The 22,107-nt window shown below is 35.7% G+C and overlaps 1 protein-coding gene across 1 annotated transcript in view; it reads right to left on the minus strand.

Annotated features, from left to right (window-relative positions):
• LOC309623717 (cadherin-12) overlaps window positions 1-22,107 on the minus strand; it is a 525,281-nt gene that overhangs the window by 473,965 nt on the left and 29,209 nt on the right. The gene's annotated exons all lie outside the window — the stretch shown is intronic.

Here is a 22,107-nt window from a genome sequence, read left to right on the forward strand (position 1 = left end):
AAATGCTAAAATAACTTCTCTAGGCAGGATATACAGAGATAGAAAAGACTTGCAATAACAAACCCAAAACAATTAAGAAAATGGTAATAGGAAGATACATATAGATAATTATCTTAAATGTAAATGGATTAAACACTACAAGCAAAAGTAGACTGGCTGAATGGATACAAAAACAAGACACATATATGTGCTGTCTACAAAAGACCCACTTTAGACCTAGGGACACATACAGGCTGAAAGTGAGGGGATGAAAAAATATATCCCATGCAAAAGGAAATCAAAACAAAGCTGGAGTAACAATTCTCATATCAGATATAATAGACTTTAAAATAAAGACTATTACAAGAGACAAAGAAGGACACTACATAATGATCAAGGGATCAATCCAAGAAGAAGACATAACAATTGTAAATATTTATGCACCCAACATAGGAGCACCTCAATACATAAGGCAAATGCTAACAGCCATAAATGGGGAAATCAACAATAACACAATAATAGTATGGGACTTTAACACCGCACTATCACCAATGGACAGATCATCCAAAATGAGAATAAATAAGGAAGTACAAGCTTTAAATGACACATTAAACAAGATGGATTTTACTGATATTTATAGGACATTCCATCCAAAAACAACAGAATACACTTTCTTCTCAAGTGCTCATGGAACATGCTCCAGGAGAGATCATACCTTGGGTCACAAATCAAGCATTGGTAAATCTAAGAAAATTGAAATCGTATCAAGTATCTTTTCTGACCACAACGCTATGAAACTACATATCAATTACAAGAAAATATCTGTAAAAAATCCAAACACATGGAGGCTAAACAATACACTACAATATAACGAAGAGATCAGTGAAGAAATCAAAGAGGAAATCAAAAAATACCTAGAAAAAAATGACAATGAAAACACGATGACCCAAAACCTATGGGATGCAGCAAAAGCAGATCTAAGAGGGAGTTTTATAGCAATACAATCCTACCTCAAGAAACAAGAAAAATCACAAATAAACAACCTAGCTTTACACCTAAAGCAATTAGACAAAGAAGAACAAAAAAACCCCAAAGTTAGCAGAAGGAAAGAAATCATAAAGATCAGATCTGAAATAAATGAAAAAGAAATGAAGGAAACAATAACAAAGATCAATAAAACTAAAAGCTGGTTCTTTGAGAGATAAAACAAAACTGATAAACCATTAGCCAGACTCATCAAGAAAAAAAGGGAGAAGACTCAAATCAACAGAATTAGAAATGAAAAAGGAGAAGTAACAACTGACACTGCAGAAATACAAAGGATCATGATAGATTACTACAAGCAACTACATGCCAATAAAACTGACAACCTGGAAGAAACGGTCAAATTCTTAGAAAAGCATAACCTTCCGAGACTGAACCAGGAAGAAATAGAAAATATAAACAGACCAATCACAACCATTGAAATTGAAACTGTGATTAAAAATCTTCCAAAACACAAAAGCCCAGGATCAGATGGCTTCAGAGGCGAATTCTATCAAACATTTAGAGAAGAGCTAACACCTATCCTTCTCAAACTCTTCCAAAATATAGCAGAGTGAGGAACACTCCCAAACACATTCTACGAGGCCACCATCACCCTGATACCAAAACCAGACAAAGATGTCACAAACAAAGGAAACTACAGGCCAATATCACTGATGAACATAGATGCAAAAATCCTCAACAAAATACTAGCAAAGAGAATCCAACAGCACATTAAAAGGATCACACACCATGATCATGTGGGGTTTATCCCAGGAATGTAAGGATTCTTCAATATATGCAAATCAATCAATGTGATATATCATACTAACTAAGTGAAGGATAAAAACCATATGATCATCTCAATAGATGCAGAAAAAGCTTTCAGCAAAATTCAACACCCATTTATGATAAAAACCCTCCAGAAGGTAGGCATAGAGGGAACTTACCTCAACATAATAAAGGCCATATATGACAAACCCACAGCCAATATTGTTCTCAATGGTGAAAAACTGAAACCATTTCCACTAAGATCAGGAACAACACAAGGTTGTCTACTCTCACCACTATTATTCAATATAGTTTTGGAAGTTTTAGCCACAGCAATCAGAGAAGAAAAAGAAATAAAAGGAAACCAAATTGGAAAAGAAGAATTAAAACTGTCAGTGTTTTCAGATGACATGATACTATACATAGAGAATCCGAAAGATACCACCAGAAAACTACAAGAGCTAGTCAGTGAATTTGATAAAGTAGCAGGATACAAAATTAATGCACAGAAATCTCTTGCATTCCTATACACTAATGAGGAAAAATCTGAAAGAGAAATTAAGGAAACACTCCCATTTACCACTGTAACAAAAAGAATAAAATACCTAGGAATAAACCTACCTAAGGAGACAAAAGACCTGTATGCAGAAAACTATATGACTGGTGAAAGAAATTAAAGATGATACAAACAGAGAGATGGAGAGATATACCATGTTCTTGGATTGGAGGAATCAACATTGTGAAAATGAATACTACCCAAAGCAATCTACAGATTCAATGCAATCCCTATCAAACTACCATTGGCATTCTTCAAAGAACTAGAACAAAAAATTTCACAATTTGTATTGAAACACAAAAGACCCTGAATAGCCAAAGCCATCTTGAGAAAGAAAAACGGAGCTGGAGGAATCAGGCTTCCTGACTTCAGACTATACTACAAAGCTACAGTAATCAAGACAGTATGGTACTGGCACAAAAACAGAAATATAGATCATTGGAACAGGATAGAAAGCCCAGAGAGAAACCCACGCACATATGGTCACCTTATCTTTGATAAAGGAAGGAAGAATATACAGTGGGGAAATGACAGCCTCTTCAATAAGTGGTGCTGGGAAAACTGGACAGCTACATGTAAAAGAATGAAATGAGAACACTCCCTAACACCATACACAAAAACAAACTTAAAATGGATTAAAGACCTAACTGTTAGGCCAGACATTATAAAACTCTTAGAGGAAAACACAGGCAGAACACTCTATGACATAAATCACAGCAAGATCCTTCTGACCCACCTCCTAGAAAAATGGAAATAAAAACCAAAAAAACCAAATGGGACCTAATGAAACTTAAAAGCTTTTGCACAGCAAAGGAAACCTTAAACAATAGGAAAAGACAACTCTCAGAATGGGAGAAAACATTTGCAAATGAAGCAACTGACAAAGGATTAATCTCCAAAATTTACAAGCAGCTCATGCAGCTCAATATCAAAAAAACAAACAACCCAATCCAAAAATGGTCAGAAGACCTAAATAGACATTTCTCCAAAGAACATATACAGATTGCCAACAAACACATGAAAGGATGCTCAACATCACTAATCATTAGAGAAATGCAAATCAAAACTACAATGAGATATCTCACACTGGTCAGAATGGCCATCATCAAAAAATCTAGAAACAATAAATGCTGGAGAGGGTGTGGAGGAAAGGGAACACTCTTGCACTGTTGGTGGGAATGTAAATTGATACAGCCACTATGGAGAACAGTATGGAGGTTCCTTAAAAAACTAAAAATAGAACTACCATATGACCCAGCAATCCCACGACTGGGCATATACCCTGAGAAAACCATAATTCAAAAAGAGTCATGTACCAAAATGTTCACTGCAGCTCTATTTACAATAGCCAGGACATGGAAGCAACCTAAGTGTCCATCATTGGATGAATGGATAAAGAAGATGTGGCACATATATACAATGGAATATTACTCAGCCATAAAAAGAAATGAAATGGAGGTATTTGTAGTGAGGTAGATGGAGTTAGAGTTTGTCATACAGAGTGAAGTAAGTCAGAAAGAGAAAAACAAATATAGTATGCTAACACATATATATGGAATCTAAGGGAAAATAAAGGTCATGAAGAACCTAGTGGCAAGATGAGAATAAAGACACAGACCTACTAGAGAATAGACTTGAGGATATGGGGAGGGGGAGGGGTAAGATGTGACAGGGTGAGAGAGTGGTATAGACATATATACACTACCAAATGTAAAATAGATAGCTAGTGGGAAGCAACCGCATAGCACAGGGAGATCAGCTCAGTGCTTTGTGACCACCTAGAGGGGTGGGATAGGGAGGGTGGGAGGGAGGGAGATGCAAGAGGGAAGAGATATGGGAACATATGTATATGTATAAGTGATTCACTTTGTTATAAAGCAGAAACTAACACACCATTGTAAAGCAAGTATACTCCAATAAAGATGTTTAAAAAAAAAAAAAAGAACACAAATAATAAATGTTGGTGAGGATGTGGAGAAAAGGAAAAAACAAAAAAACAAAAAAAAACTACAATGAGGTATCAGCTCACACCAGTCAGAGTGCCCATCATGAAAAAATCTACAAACAATAAATGCTGGAGAGGGTGTGGAGAAAAGGGAACCCTCTTGCACTGTTGGTGGGAATGTAAATTGATACAGCCATCATGGAGAACAGTATGGAGGTTCCTTAAAAAACTAAATATAGAACTACCATATGACCCAGCAATCCCACTACTGGGCATATACCCTGAGAAAACCATAATTCAAAAGAGTCATGTACCACAATGTTCATTGCAGCACTATTTACAGTAGCCAGGACATGGAAGCAACCTAAGTGTCCATTGATAGATGAATGGATAAAGAAGATGTTGCACATATATACGATGTAATATTACTCAGCCATAAAAAGAAATGAAATTGAGTTATTTTTAGTGAGGTGGATGGACCTAGAGTCTGTCATACAGAGTGATGTAAGTCAGAAAGAGAAAACATACACCGTATGCTAACACATATTTATGGAATCCATAAAAAGAAAATTATTCTGAAGCACCTGGGGGCAGGACAGGAATAAACACAGAAGTAGAGAATGGACTTGCGGACACGGGGAGGGGGAAGGGTAAGCTGTGACAAAGTGAGAGAGTGGCATTGACATATATACACTACCAAATGTAAAACAGATAGCTAGTGCGAAGTAACCGCATAGCAGAGGGAGACCAGCTCAGTGCTTTGTGACCACCTAGAGGGGTGGGATAGAGAGGGTGGTTGGGAGATGCAAGAGGGAAGAGATATCGGGATATATGTATAAGTATAGCTGATTCACTTTGTTATACAGTAGAAACTAACACAACAATGTAAAGCAATTATACTCCAATAAAGATGTTAAAAAAAAAAAAAAAACCAAATCACCATCATTGAGACACAAGCATTTCCCGGAAAGATACTTCAGAATTATAAAATTGTGATTGGTTCTACTTATTTCAGTATGGATAATTGCATACATATTCATATATTTTAAAGTCATTTTTTTCTATGTCATGTGACTCATCATTTACATAAAGGTGTCTTTTAAATTAAAGCCATCTGTGGGAAGGGCTGGGAATTTGGTATTCTGCTCATTGTTTAAACGTCTTCTTATTTGTCTCTTCCTGTATCTCACTTTACTCACTTACAACATTACATTTTCAGGATAAAAACTATAGCATGAGTAGTCCTCTTTCCATTGAATTCATATCTTTCTGGTGACTAAAATTTTTAAAAATGTTATAAATTGGCTTCAAGTATATTTCCTGTCTGATAACATAGTTTGGAAAATATTTTAATTTCATTTTAACTTTATTTCCTCTCTGCTGTATGAATAGCACCCCCTTTGTTCTGGGAACAAATATTTTTTTCATCATATTTTTCTTTAATAAGAGGAATTTACTTTTAGATTCAAGACCAGGTTTTCAGTTTGAGAAAAAAACTCATTGTATTTTTAATTAATGAGACGGTGGTGTTGTGAACTCCACTAGTACTTTCTTTAATTTAAAGGCAACCTGTATATTGAATAACAGATGAAAAGTAGTTGGAGAAATAAAAGGAGCAAATTATGGTATGAGACATCTGTTTTTGCTCCCCAATACTCTGCAAGTTGACCATCGAACATAAACAAAGAATATCAAACAACCTGCAGAAGAAATGAAGAGAAATCAGATTTAAGGCCTCATGGAAGATTAGCTGGTACATATAATCTATATCTTGCTAAAAACACATAGAACATGCTCACTAAAATATAACATATACAATTTTAAATATATAGCCAGATACAAAAGACAGAAATGTGCCCTGGTGGTGGAAAGGAAGAAAGATATCACAGCCAGCCCATGGTGACTTCAGAACATGTGAAGTCTCTAAGAATGGGACATAGTACTAACACCCATGCATGGTCTGCAGAAGCAGACGGGGCTTTCACTCGCTAAGACATCAGCAACAAGCTGGTGGATTTGAAGTATTTCCTCCTGTCCCCACCCCCAGTAGTAGTAGTATGACACTTGTGAAAATAAACTATTTAAAATGGAGTCAGGAAGTTCTCACACTTGTATCACTCACTGCAGCTTACTGACGCTAGCAGAGAGAAAGATTTCCTTCTGATCCATCAACAAGTCGCCCACCACCTGCAACCAACAAGAACCACCACAGCCCTCCTGATTTCCTCCAAAAACCTAATAAAAGCTGACCTTCCCATTGTCTCCTCGGACCTGCCTATGGTTCATCATAGTTTGCACGTCCCAAATTGTAATTCCTCTGCTATTCCCAAAATAAACTAATTTTGCTGGTGAAATAAATGGGTCTTTTGCTTTTTTAAGGTCAACAAAATGAATTTGTACCAATTTTATTTGGTTTAAGTGGACTGAAAATATGGTTGAGTGTTTCAGACCTTATTTAGATGATTATCTCATTTATATTTGATATTTTTTTCAGTGTTTACTTTAAACTTTGAAATAAAATGTACTTTTATGCTCTGAATCATTTTATATTACTGTTATGGATTGACTTGTACCCCTTCCCCCCAAATTCATATGTTGAAGCCCTAACCCCCAATACTTCTGAATATTACTATATTTGGAGATAGGGTCTTTCAAGAGGTAATTAGGTTAAAATGAGGACCCAAGGATGGGTCCTAATTCAGTCTGGTTGGTGGCTATATGGAGCGGAAATTTGGGCAAGCATAGGGACACAGGAAAGCACATACAGAGAAAACACCATATGAAGACATAGCACGATGGTGGCCATCTGCAAGCCAAGGAGAGAAGGTCTCAGAAGAAACAAAACCTGCCCCCACCACCTTGGTATTGGCCTTCTAACCTCCAGAACAGTAAAAAGTTTCTGGTGTTTAAGTCACCCAGTCTGTGGTATTTTGTTATGAAAGCTCTAGCCAACTAACATAATTATCTATATGAAATTGGAGAAAAGTTTCATAGTGAAACCATGTCTAGATGACTTGACTTTTAAATTTGTTTATGGTGTTTTCTTACATTGAGTTTACCATTTTAATGAATCTTCACTTTATATCATTCTTTTACTGTGGCCAAATGTGTTTCTCTCTTTTTTTTTATTCTTTTCATTTAGAGTTTAAACTTTCTGCTCTTTTAAGAATTCTTCCCTATTCAAAAGTTGTAAAGAACAGTGTATATTCTGGGTAAACTCAGTTTCTCGCCTTGAGAAAATCCTTGCCCTAACTGAAACTCCACTTATCAAAACTTAGAAAAAAAAAAAATTTCACAAAGAAAAGAATTTTTCACAATTGACTAGTTGGTTCAAGTCTATGTTACCTGAATTTTTATAAACTGCTTTACAAAATATTTGTACATTTCTCATGTGATGTGAACACCTCAAGCAGTAAATGAAAACTGTGGCGATCTGACTCCTTATATAGGATGAGAAACTAAATAATACCACTTAAGGTTCTGGAAATTGTATGTGTATAACCTCACTAACTAAGCCTTACCATAACTATGATATACCTTGTATATTTCCAATTGATCAATGGAGATTCTTTTTTTTTTTAACATCTTTATTGGAGTATAATTGATTTACAATGGTGTGTTAGTTTCTGTTGTATAACAAAGTGAATCAGCTATATGTGTACATATATCCCCATATCTCCTCCCTCTTGCATCTTGTTCCCACCCCTCTAGGTGGTCACAAAGCACCGAGCTGATCTCCCTGTGCTATGCAGCTGCTTCCCACTAGCCGTCTATTTTACATTTGGTAGTATATATAAGTCCATGCCACTCTCTCATTTCGTCCCAGCTCACCCTTCCCCCTCCCCGTGTCCTCAAGTCCATTCTCTACATCTGCATCTTTATTCCTGTCCTGCCCCTAGGTTCTTCAGAACCTTTTTTTTTTTTTTTTCTAGATTCCACATATATGTGTTAGCACACCGTATTTGTTTTTCTCTTTCTTTCTGACTTACTTCACTCTGTATGACAGACTCTAGGTCCATCCACCTCACTACAAATAACTTGATTTCATTTCTTTTTATGGCTGAATAATATTCCATTGTATATATGTGCCACATCTTCTTTATCCGTTCATCTGTCAATGGACACTTAGGTTGCTTCCATGTCCTGGCTACTGTAAATAGCACTGCAATGAACATTGTGGTACATGACTCTTTTTTTTTTTTTTTTAAACATCTTTATCGAAGTATAGTTGCCTTACAATGGTGTGCCAGTTTCTGCTTTATAACAAAGTGAATCAGTTATACATATACATATGTTCCCATATCTCTTCCCTCTTGCATCTCCCTCCCTCCCACCCTCCCCATCCCACCCCTCTAGGTGGTCACAAAGCACCTAGCTGATCTCCCTGTGCTATGCGGCTGCTTCCCACTAGCTATCTATTTTACATTTGGTAGTGTATATATGTCCATGACACTCTCTCACCCTGTCACATCTCACCCCTTCCCCTCCCCATATCCTCAAGTCCATTCTCTAGTAGGTCTGTGTCTTTATTTCCGTCTTGCCACTAGGTTCTTCATGACCTTTTTTCTTTTTTTCCCCTTAGATTCCATATATATGTGTTAGCATACTGTATTTGTTTTTCTCTTTCTGACTTACTTCACTCTGTATGACAGACTCTAACTCCATCCACCTCATTACAAATACCTCCATTTCATTTCTTTTTATGCCTAGTAATATTCCATTGTATATATGTGCCACATCTTCTTTATCCATTCATCTGTCGATGGACATTTAGGTTGCTTCCATGTCCTGGCTATTGTAAATAGGGCTGCAATGAACATTCTGGTACATGACTCTTTTTGAACTATGGTTTTCTCAGGGTATATGCCCAGTAGTGGGATTGCTGGGTCGTATGGTAGTTCTATTTGTAGTTTTTTAAGGAACCTCCATACTGTTCTCCACAGTGGCTGTATCAATTTACATTCCCACCAACAGTGCAAGAGGGTTCCCTTTTCTCCACACCCTCTCCAGCATTTATTGTTTGTAGATTTTTTGATGATGGCCATTCTGACTGGTGTGAGGTGATACCTCATTGTAGTTTTGATTTGCATTTCTCTAATGATTAGTGATGTTGAGCATCCTTTCATGTGTATGTTGGCAATCCATATATGTTCTTTGGAGAAATGTCTATTTAGGTCTTCTGACCATTTTTCGATTGGGTTGTTTGTTTTTTTGATATTGAGCTGCATGAGCTGCTTGTATATTTTGGAGATTAATGCTTTGTCCGTTGACTCATTTGCAGATATTTTCTCCCATTCTGAGGGTCTTAGCACCTTTCCTCTGCATTTACTGCCCAAAGAAGAAGTTGCACTGATAAAAATTAATCTTTTACCTCCACTTCTCAGATGTGCCAGGAAAGTCTCCAAAATGTGTTGCTTCACTTTGGATTTTATGAGCAAAATAGGAAGATTGATTAGCTTGTTTCCTCATCTCTACTCTACCTACTCAGAAATCTTCCTTCCACAGAAGATCAGAACTTAAAGAGTTCTGATCCTTAAAGTTGAGGAAATAGAAATCTATTGCAGTGAAGCATTCGATCGTTCTTGTTTTAAGTTGTATAAAACCGTAGCACTAAAGTGGTATAATAAGAAATACTCATCAAAAATAATTAACCTGTAACTTTTAGAGTTTATATAAACTCTTTTTAAATTAATAACCACAGCTATAAATACATAGGGCTTCAACAAATAAAAAGATAATAGTAGCTAGTATCTATTGAGAATTTGTTATGCCAGGTACTGTATTAGCCAAATGATATACATTATTTCAATTATTCCTAGTTATAATAGCACTTAAACAAAAATAGTGAGCAATCATTTAGTTATTATACTGTTCCAAGTATTGTGTTAAGTATATGTCACATATTTTTTAATTAAAGTACGTATTTTAAGATAAGTAGATGAAAAGAGTAAAAGAAAATCATTTGATTTTACATGAAAGGAGTAAAAGAAAATCTGTTTGACTATTTCCAAGGTAATTTTAATAATACAAACCGTAACAAAATAAATACTACAATTTTTGTAATTCAATTTCATTGAACTCCTTGTCTAATTAAAAAAGGATTTGCCACATACTGTCTTTACGTTTTACTGTTTAGAACTATCCCTAAAATTAACTTATAAGGTTTATTGGACAGACTCATTTGGGGAACTGGATACTTGGATTTTTGAGAAGAGCCAATGGGAGAGCTGTAACTCTCTGCTTGTATTTCTCATCGGTGGTCCTGCTTTCATCTTTCTAGCTTGACAGCTTTGGAAGCCCAGCTGGGGCAGTGCCCCTTCACAGAGATTCAGGGCTAGCCTGGTGACTGAAGGCCTAAAGTGTGGAATTCTCTTGGAGAAGTGCTGTTGGGATGGCTGGGATGCCCAGGTAATGGTTCCTGCCACTTCATCAACGAGCTGTGACAAGAAGTGGAGAGCATCGTGCCTTCTGCCTGGGTACTGTGAATTTTGCTGACACAAAGGATGCCCTCTACCTGGTGTTGGACAGACCCTCGGAACTTCGCATCTTTCCTGCATTAACCTGCGTGAGCAGCTGTCAACCTCCTAGGGGTGAGGGGAGGGAACTGCCAAAAACTTGCGGGCCAAAATCAATTAGGTGGCCTTTACCTGGTCTTATCAAAAGGACTCCAATAAAATATTTTAAAGCAAATAAAAAATAGATTGGTGTCAGTGAAAACAAGATGGTACAGAAAGGTTTAGGGACATGAAAGGTTAACCACCAGTGAATGAGCATCACAGTTGACATCTAGCTGTACGTCTTTTCAGTGACATACAAAAAGAGATTTGCCACATATTGACACCTATGTTAAGGATTTCTACATTGACTGTCATAGTATTCTAATATTTGAGGTTTTTATGATACCATTAATAGAGACATCCAATTTGCCTTTTGATCAACTGGTGAAAACATAGGTTGTCCAGATATATTTTAAAAGAACATACTCCTGGTGGTGGCCAGGGGCAGGCAATGAGGAAATGAAGAGTGACTCTTCAATGGGTATAGAGTTTCAGTTTTAGAAAAAGAAAAGAGTTCGTGAGGATGGATGGTGGTGATGGTTGCTCAATGTCATGAATGTGTTTATTACCACTGAACTGTATGCTTAAAAGTGGTAAAGATGGGGAAGGGGATAAATTGGAAGATTAGGACTGACATATACATGCTACTATATATAAGATAGATAACTAATAAGGAGCTATTGCATAGCACAGGGAACTCTACTCAATACTCTGTAATGGCCTATATGGGAAAAGAATCTAAAAAAATAGTGTGGTTATATGTACAGCTGATTCACTTTGCTGTATACCTGAAACTAATACAACATTGTAAATCAACTATGCCCCAATAAAATTTTTTTTTTAAATGGTGAAAAAAAAATAAAATAAAATAAAAGATTTATTGGACAACAAATTCTAACTGAAATCTTGGCACAATTCTGTTTTGGGCTTTAGATTTTGAATATCAGTTTTTTAAATGGATAGATTTTACAAAAAGCAAGTATTTAAACATACATATAAGTTTACGTGTATTCTTTTTTACTATTTTTTGTGTTACCATTTTCAGTAACTCAGGCACACACACATCCTTATTCATCCGCATTTCATGTTATGTATCGCACACCCATATAAATGCAATATAGAAACAAAAGTCCATATAGATCTGTAAGATTAATTACATGGATACTCCAATAAGTGTCTTTTAGTCTGGAAATAGATTTTATCATCTCACTGCCCAGAAGTGAATTTACCTGATAAATTACAATAAAATTCAGAAGTGAGACTTTAAATTTATATGCATCTATGTTTTTCATTTCTTGAGCGAAATTTCAGGTGCTTTTTGAAAATAAGTCTTAATCAAAACGAATAGCCAAACTTAGATTTTACAGTGCATCGTATGAGATCCAATATGAATGAATCCCTTAAGAATCTTTTTTTACTTTAACTCAGTAAAAGAGTAAAATTAGACATTATGAAATGTGCACCAACTTCTGAATCCTAATATGCAGCAGTATCTCAAGATAAAACTCTTCCTTGAATAACATCTACATTTTGAAAACACTAAAACTAAGAATTTACTCATTTTATTTTTTAGTAAACTCAATCATGTTATGGACATGGAAGAAATACAAAAATATTTAGCCATGAGAAGAGCAATATGTACAATTAGTTTTTAATCATGGAAGTATGGGGTCTGTATTAAAAGACTTAAAATCGGTGTCAGAAGATTTGGAATCAGGGTCTGAAAAATATTCCAAATGTAAGCATCTTAGATCATTTGTTTTTATCCCTTCATTTCAATAACTAAAAATTAGCTTAAACTCATTCATGTTGCTGAGTAATGGAAAAGCCATGTTGAGACCCCTTTCATTGTGTGGCTTCCATTAAAGTTATAGAAAGAACTATACATATCGGATTTCGTGAGGCTGGTAAAAAAAGGTGTGAGAGTTGGTAGAAGTTCTTTGAAGACGAGGAAAGGCCAATTTAGATGAAGAGAAATCCCTACCCCTAGTTTTTTGTCCATTTGGCTCCTTTCACCAAGATAAAGAAAAATTCTACATAGCAAATGTATTCGATACCTAAAATTAACTTGTGTCATGATGAAATATGGAGAAGTCTAAAAAGATCACATTGTTTTTCAGATCTTCAGTATGACAACTATTCTTGGAATTGAATAGTGAGTTTGGACCACATCCGTTGCTTTTAATCATTAACTAAGTTATTTAAACTGAGGTTGTATTAAGCTTTCAGTGTTCTAAAATTGAATTATTTCAAAAAGCAACATTGCACTTTCTGACTGCCATTTGAATGATTCCCTTTATCCTGTTAAGTGTAAGCAGAATCTTCGGACAATAGGGCATTAAAGGAAAGATTCTGGGGATAGTTAAGAGAAATCTCATAATGTATCTTAAATTTAAATACAAATAAAGGTTTAAAGTGTAGGAGAACAAAAACAGTCAAAAAAAAGCCATGATATGTTTATCAGCTCAAAATGTCTTGAACTAATATTATATATAATGGGGTATCTGTTTTGGCATAAACAAATATTGGTGTCAAAAGAAGCAATAGCACATCTACTAGTTACAACCCATGCTCTTGAGGAAAGAACTACAATTTGAAATGCATCATGTAGGTGACATGATTCACTCACCTAGAGGAGAAATAATCATTTATTCTGCAAATGAATATTAACACTAGGAGTGCTGCATCTGAGCAAATAATAATTATTATATTTATTTAGTAATTATGATATATCAGACACTGCTGTAACACTTTATCTCAATAATTTGTCTCACAATAATCCTGTGAGTTACAAACACTGTGCCCATTTATAGATGAGAAAAAGGAGGCAAAAGAGATAAAATCACTTGCCCAAGATTGGGCAGCTAATTTATACAGCCAGAATTTCAAGTGAAGAAATCCATTCTCAATATTTATAATCTTACTCGGGTCTCTACGTTCCCTTAATCTGAATCCTGGTCCTGGCTGCTGAAGTAGCAGACTGATTCCAATAACCCCACTTGGACAATAGACTTTGAAATCTTCTTCCCACCCATAGCCATTGGACCTTGCCACACAGCTCTGCCGAAGTTTGTTCTGCTTCCCTAAAACAATGACCTGTACTCCTCTGCCAGGATTACTGTCAGTGGCAGGCCTACTGGCTCCAGCTGAGCTTATGTCTCTGCTGTCACCCAACCACTCAGATGGCAGAATCCAGAACTTTCTTCAACCCGTTCTACTGGAGAAGTCCTGGGCTATGAAGGTCCTGGCTAGTTCGGTAGAAGTCTTGCATCACTGAACATATCCTGGGAAGGTGGGGAGGCTAGGACAGGACGGACCATTCCGCCTAGAGATTCTCCGAGAGACACCTGGTGTTGCTCCGCCTTGGCCCGTGACTTTCATGACAGACAGATGCTCTGATAAAATACCCAACTAATACAACACAGGGATTCCCTCCCTTATCCTGGACACGAGTGAACAGCACAGCAGTTTAGTTGGATATTAACACTTACAGGAATGACCTTGCAGAAATAGAGACTGCGCTTCTAATGGTTGGAATGTGGGAATTTGAAGACTTAACTCTGGAAAACAAGGTATTTCACTTATAAACAGATAAGAAGGACTATTTATTGACTTAATCGCCAAATAGCAGATGATAGACCAGTACAATAGCCCTTACTGAGAGGAAAGGATATATATTTTTTTAATTAATTAATTTATTTATTTTGGCTGCATTGGGTTTTCGTTGCTTCCCGCGGGCTTTTCTCTAGTTGTGGCGAGCGGGAGCTACACTTTGTTGCGGTGTGTGGGCTTCTCATTGTGGTGGGTTCTCTTGTTGTGGGGCACGGGCTCTAGGCACACGGGCTTCAGTATTTGTGGCACAGGGGTTCAGTAGTTGTGGCGCACGGGCTTAATTGCTCAGAGGCATGTGGGATCTTCCTGGGCCAGGGTTCGAACCCGTGTTCCCTGCATTGGCAGGCGGATTCTTAACCACTGCACCACGAGGGAAGTCCCAAGCAGAGGATATTTTATATATTATAACTAAAAATAAGAGATTATCACAGAAACCAGTAATGCACAAGCCAAGTGACTTCTCATTTAATTGAATAAAGCAAATCAGGTCAATGAAAATACAGGTATGACATTTAAGATTTGAGCTTTGTTGATTTTGCCAACATTTACATTTACATTCTACTGAAGATTTGTTGGCTCCACCACCTGGCTTAGCTACTGAGCCTGTGTCAGCCAGAAGGATGGGAAAAATGAATCAAATAAATGAAACAATGTAGACAGTGTTCAAATGAGTATCTAACTCTTCCTCCTTGCAAAATGCTGAGTTACACAAATGACAAGACAGAAATCACCTGACTCGGCTGAAAGAGAAGTAGGGTGGTATAAAGCATTTTAGAAATCTTCTAGCCATATTTTCTTTAGTCAGATTTCAGCACTTGAAAGGATAATTTCATGTTATCTGAAAATTCACTTATGTAGAATATCTTTTTTCTTAAATATGATATAGATATTCACTATTACTCCATGATATCTTAACTCTTTGTGGTTTTAATCTTAATATACATAATTCTGGATGGGTTATTTAACATATACCCCAATCTCAAAGTGTGTGTTTTCCTGTCCTACTTTTGAAGAGTAAATAACCTTGCTTTCCAAAGAGCAGAGGGGAAGGTAGCTGTAGAGGTCATTACTAAAGAGACCAGGGTAAGCCAAAATTACAGCAAAATAAATGTACAAACATTGTTCAAATCTCTTTAGATGAGTTAACAAGATCTTTGAGTGTATCTCCAAGGATGCTACAAAGCACAAATTACAGAAAAAAATTATCTAAATATTTTCACTTCAAAGTTCCCAAACTTTTGTTATTTAAAATAATCAGCAAAAAAGTAATCGCACATATGAATGTGGTATCTATTATATCCATACTTATAGACAAATATTTCCATACCTATAGACAAATATTTACACATTTGCAATATGTATAAATATTTATCTGTACTTAAAATTCATATGTTTTTCACCACCCACAGAAATTCAGGCATTCCAACTAAAACCTGTAAACAACCGAAAAGTAATGTAAGTATAATAATAAGTTGGGTTTAGGAGACATTTTAGGCCCCAGGACTGTTATGTGATATGTTAGCTTCACATATTACCTTCAACAGGTTTTAGGTTCAAAGTTAGTAGAAGTTATGACTTGTTGAAACTATGTGGTAACCTCTGATGTTATAAAATTTTACTTAGAACATTATTTTTAATAATTTTAGTTTTTTTCTATTTATTTTTCTTTCATTTCCTATGAACTAACGTAGAGTCAACTTAATTTGGATGGTAAATTACTACAATTTATTCTATTATATTGAGGTGATGAAGAATAGTTTTTTCTATACCTTTTAAAATATGAATTTAGTGTATATGATTACCCTAAATCCAAAAGAAAAAGAAAAAAATATGTTGATTACATCTCATTAATTCCTAAAGGACATAATTGTGATGATTATACATTTCATCATGAAAAGAAATAGTCACAAAACACATTACATATGCTACATATGCTGTATATCATAATTTTAAATGCATATCAATGAAAAGTTATGAAAACATGATATTATAGACAAGGAAGTTACAGTTAAAGAAAACTAGTAAGGAATAAACTTTCATCTCCTAAAGAGTTTTCAATTTTTTATGAAACAGTGTAATATTAAAAAAAATTTGGGTTCGGGACCTAGATAATCTAAGTTCAATTCTTAGCTCTATTACTAATTATCTGATGGATGTGTGGCTTCTCTAAGATACTTGCTTTACTTGTAAAATAGGCATAATAAGACTCACTTTCATGAACATCATAAAGTACATTTTGTGTGACTGGGTCTATCTTTGTTTCTGCCTGTTGTCATGGTGTCCTGTCTGATTTAGCATATTTGAACCAGGTTTTTAAACAAAGTATTATTGGTAATAATTGCAATAAAACAATCTAGAATGGTTTGCATCTCCTATGAACAAATGAACTTTGTACTTCCAGGTTCTACATGGGCTTGTCTAGTAGCCCGTGAGACAAACGTATCAGGAAGAGTTCTCACCTTAACACATGGCTGAATGTGAATGAGGACCCACGCTAACCCACATCTCCTTTTCCTGACCCTTTCTAAATGCTCTGGGCTTTAAAGGACAGCATGGAGGACACATGCTGATAAAACAAAATACACTCGGATAGGTACTCTCTCTGTCTCCAATGATGGTGAGCAGATATCTGATGCTCCTACAGACAGATCCTGCAACCCACGCAACAACTTCCAGGTAAATTAAGCAGCCAAGGTGCTCACCGGAGTAGTCAGTGGGCAAAGTGTGAAATTTGTATGTGTTTTATTGCTTGGTCCCACATTTTAAAAATTATAATAAGCCATTTGCCATTTAATAAGTTAAGCATGCGCATGTCCAGTGAAAAATTAAGTATTAAATTTCTATTTATTAAGCAAGGTGGTGATGAATAAAAAACTTGCACAAAATATTTGTCCAGTATATGCCATGGGTTTGATAATAATGTAACATGGAAAACTGAAATTAAGCATTTGTTGAAGAGCCATTAACATCGACTTAAAAGTTACTGGCTATTTTTAAGAAGATTATGCCCCAAGACTACATTTAAAATGTGCATCCACAAAAGACGTATTTATATATTGCTTTGTGAATGAGTCTATATTTTACTAAATAAATACTTCTTCTAAATTAAATGCACTGTTTTTTTTTCATGATTTCTGATACATGTACAAATGCTGAAGCAATGGTAGTTAATTATAGACTCTATAATAGAAAAAGATCATCTCACTCAAATGTGCTTATGCAGAGTCAACACTTGCATGATGCTTAGAGCAAGTGTCTCCTTAGATGTTATGCCCTAAAGCACCTCATTTGCCTCACACAAGTCTCAGCTCTGGTGGTTATATACTTCAAAAAAAAAAAAAATTGCTAATTCCAATAAGTTTTCAATATTTTCACTCGGGGCATGGTACCAAAGGAAAAATTTAAAAATTCAATCTGTCATGGCAAACATACCTAATATTATTTTATATATTCTGCCATTCAAAGTAAAAGCCATTGCTACTTTCAAAAATGTTTTAATATATAAACTGAGCTACTGACTACATTTTTAATGGTTACAAAGTTGATGTTCAAACTAATGTTGAGTACAAAAAATTAAAAACTTAAAACCTGAGCATGACAGAGCAACGAACTTCCTCTCTTTGCTTCTATAGGACATATTTAAAAATATGTCTTTGAAGGACTGTTTATCTTTTAAAAAGATGACAGGAGAAAAAAATTTAGCAAGTAGCACAGGAAAACATATATATTTATTATTTGTTGCTGTTTAAAAATTGCTGCAAAACTTAGGATAAAACAATAGATATTTATTACCTCACAATTTCTTTGGGTGGGGAAGTTAAGCACAGATTAACTGGGTCCTCTTACATGCTCTAATCAAAACACGCAGTCTCATTTTCAGTCTGAACTGGGTATGGATCTACTTCTAAAGCTTTTTAGCACTATTGAGTTTCTCAAGGGATATTGGACTGAGGGCCCCAGTTTCCACCTGCTTTTAGCTAAAGGCTGCCATCAATCCCTTACTACATGAGCCCCCTACAGCAAGGCAGCTTGTTTCGTTAATGCATGAAAGCCAAATAGGCAGTAGAGAGCGTCTGCTAGCAAGTGTAAGTCACAGTCTTATGTAACCTAACCATGAAAATTACATTTCAAAACGTTTGCCATAGTTTATTGGCTAGAAACAAGTCCCAACGCAGTCCACATTCACAAGGAGAGGATTCCACAAAAGGTGTGTTTCAGGAGGTGGGAATGATTGAGAGACAACTTAGTGTCTGCCTGCTATAACTTAAGCACATTCTATTTAAGGATCTGCTTAAGTAATGAAAAACAGAAAAGAAAGAAACAAGGAATAAAAAAAAAAATTAAAGGCCAGGAGAAAGAGAATTGGGGGAGAATAGAAAAATAAGATGAAAAGAATAAAGGCAAAGGAGAAAAAAGAGAAAGGAGAAATGAAAAACGAAATGAATGGAAGGAAGTACAATTAAAGCTAAACAGAGAAAAAAAATGATTCATTAAATTTTAAGTCTACTATTGAGGCTGAAATAGCATGCATTGAGAAATATCTTACAAGGTCATGGAATAAAGCCACCAAAATATCAATTAGTCCTCACTCAAAATGGGAGAGGGGAGAGGCAGTGGAGAATATTTTATAAGTGGATAAATATTTCTCTACTTGAATAATAATGGAGAAAAGGATACATATTTTATACCTCTCACAACCTCTCATGACCATTGTTTTAAAAATTGAAAAAATAAATTATTTTTCCTGGAAAAAAATCTTTGGTCACGGTTACATGAATAATAGCTTTTACCAAAATTTATAAAATAAGTGAAGATTTGCAAGTGGTATATATTTGTGCTCTGTTCCTAACTCAATGTCAGAATTCCATGTGCATGAATAGCTACATTGTAGGAAGGCTATACATGCATTTTCTCAATATTTTAATTACACAATTCTTTGCAAGTAATTGATGAATTCAGTGAAGCTTTGGAAAAGATATGCTGAGCCTTATTCCTTAATGTTAAAGGATGAAAATCAAAAACGATTTCAGAGTATTATGAGAATTAACAATAAAACTACTTAGAAGTTTGTTGAACACTTAAGTGATGCGCACTAAACATCTGTTGAATGAATAAAGTAGTATTATATGGAGTTATATAAACCCCATATCAAACTGAATTAGAGGGAAAATTTTGTTTTTTAAAATCTCAATCCTAGTTTCAAAGTCGATTTTCAGTTGTGAAAAAATTTTATTCTTTTAATTTGTTGGTTTTTTCTTTTGCTATAGCTGAAAACTTTGGAAAGGGTATTAAAAGATTGTCAGGTCCTTCATGTATTCACTAATTACTGGTTGATGTATGAGGCTGCCTTCTGAGGACAAAGCAAAGGAGAAAAAGGAAGCGCTGTCTCATGGAGATGACATTGTGTACATGTGTAGGCATGCATGGGATAAACGCATTACACACTCGGAATTATCTTTATACATTTATCTTTACCTTTATAATTTTAATTATCAATTATTATGTAACATCAATAAGCAGCTTTGGGCTTCCCTGGTGGCGCAGTGGTTGAGAGTCCGCCTGCCAATGCAGGGGACACGGGTTCGTGCCCTGGTCTGGAAGGATCCCACATGCCGCGGAGCAACTGGGCCCGTGAGCCACAACTACTGAGCCTGCGCGTCTGGAGCCTGTGCTCCCCAACAAGAGAGGCCGCGACGGTGAGAGGCCCGCGCACCACGATGAAGAGTGGCCCCCGCTCGCCGCAACTGGAGAAAGCCCTCGCACAGAACCGAAGACCCAACACACCCAAAAATAAATAAAAGTAAATAAATTTTTTTTAAAAAGCAGCTTTATACCATTTTGGCAATATAAATATTCTTAGTTTGATTTATAATATAACATTGATAGTTACTGATTTCTTGTAGCCTAAGTGATTTCTTCCTGGATTTTATCTTATACATCACTTCCCAATTTCTGTAGAATCAAAATGTCGTAGATGCAATGTTCCAGACAAAACAATACAGATAGAAATTAAATAAAAAATATAATTCTCACAAAGGCAAGTCACGTAAAACAGAAAGAGAATGAATGGCATGGTAGCAATTTTTGCAATAATTTTCCCTCTTCAATTAATCAGACACTCAATTAGCTTGAAAAAGTATATATCATCGAAGACAAGCCATCCGTCTTGGTTGGCACCTAAAGTAGATGGGCCATCCTTTACCTTGCAGCACTTCTATTATATAAACCTAAAAGTATAAAATGAAATTCTAGACACACAAGGCTAAGGAAAAGCAGAGTCAGGTTTCATCTTCTGCAAAAATGTTAAATGGTCAAGGTGAGGAACAAAAGTAATATCCTTGTTTCATGAAATATAAGGGAAATGTGAAGCAGAATGTCAAGAATGATGAATATAACAGAAATCCTCTCATAGGAAGAAGTTTGTCTACACAGCATTTTCAACAAATAAATCACACGATTTTTTTCTTTTTTCGCTCTTACATTGAGTGGTGAGTCACTGATTGGCAGTCAAGCGTCAACTTCAACATTTGAACTGATAGGACCACATATTTGACATAGTCATTTGAAAATAATTTGAATCAGTTCTAACAAAAGCACTGTTTATATATATTTTGGATTTGGTGATACTGATACATTCGTGACATAATGCAGTTTGTACTGGACGCTTTGCCTTGCTGTCTCTGTGAGTTAGAAAGTCCCTTGGTGACTCATTAGACATTAAAGAAAACAAAAATACAATTTGTTTTATATGTTTTTAAACTTTTTTAAAATAAATTTATTTATATTTTATTTATTTATTTTTGGCTGCGTTGGGTCTTCGTTGCTGCGCGCCGGCTTTCTCTAGCTGCGGTAAGCGGGGTCCACTCTTCGTTGTGGAGCACCGGCTCTAGGGGCGCGGGCTGCAGTAGTTGTGGCTCATGGGCTCTAGAACGCAGGCTCAGTAGTTGTGGCGCACGGGCTTAGTTGCTCCGCGACATGTGGGATTTTCCCGGACCAGGGATCGGACCTGTGTTCCCCGCATTGGCAGGCGGATTCTTAACCACTGTGCCACCAGGGAAGTCCCTCAATTTGTTTTAATAACCATTTGGACCCCCAAGAAAAGTCTGAAGATTGAACAAGCATTACAGTGGAGGAGGCCCTATACTGGTCCCAGAGGTTATCCTTCTCACTGTGTAGATCAGAGGACAAATGAAGTCAATTCCCTACAAGAGAATAATGAAGTAGAGGTACAGACAGCAGTGCAAGTGAAAAACAGTCTGGTTCTGCCTCTAATGTTTTGCTCCACCTTTCAGATACTTAGCCACATTCCTGCCATTGGATCCTGTAACACATCCCTATGTCCTTATAATAGTATTTTCCTTCTGTTAAGTCTGGTTGTTTTGGTGCCTTTCACCTACAGCCCAAAGGAAGCTAAATAATAGGTTTTATTAACATTCCACTAGGTGTTCTGACATTATTTTGGTTTAACTCAGAAAGAGGCTTACATTTGATAATATAAATGGCAATTTATATTTCCAAATATAAATTTTGCATAATATTAATAAATATGAAATTAAAACAATGATAATTGTTTTGTTAATTATGAATTAAAACAATTTATAATATAAAATAATGTTTTATATAAAGTATACCATACTATATAAAATATAAAACAAATTACTTAC

This window comes from Balaenoptera borealis (assembly GCF_965194805.1).
Source record: "Balaenoptera borealis genome assembly, chromosome: 2".
Classification (NCBI taxonomy): domain Eukaryota; kingdom Metazoa; phylum Chordata; class Mammalia; order Artiodactyla; family Balaenopteridae; genus Balaenoptera; species Balaenoptera borealis.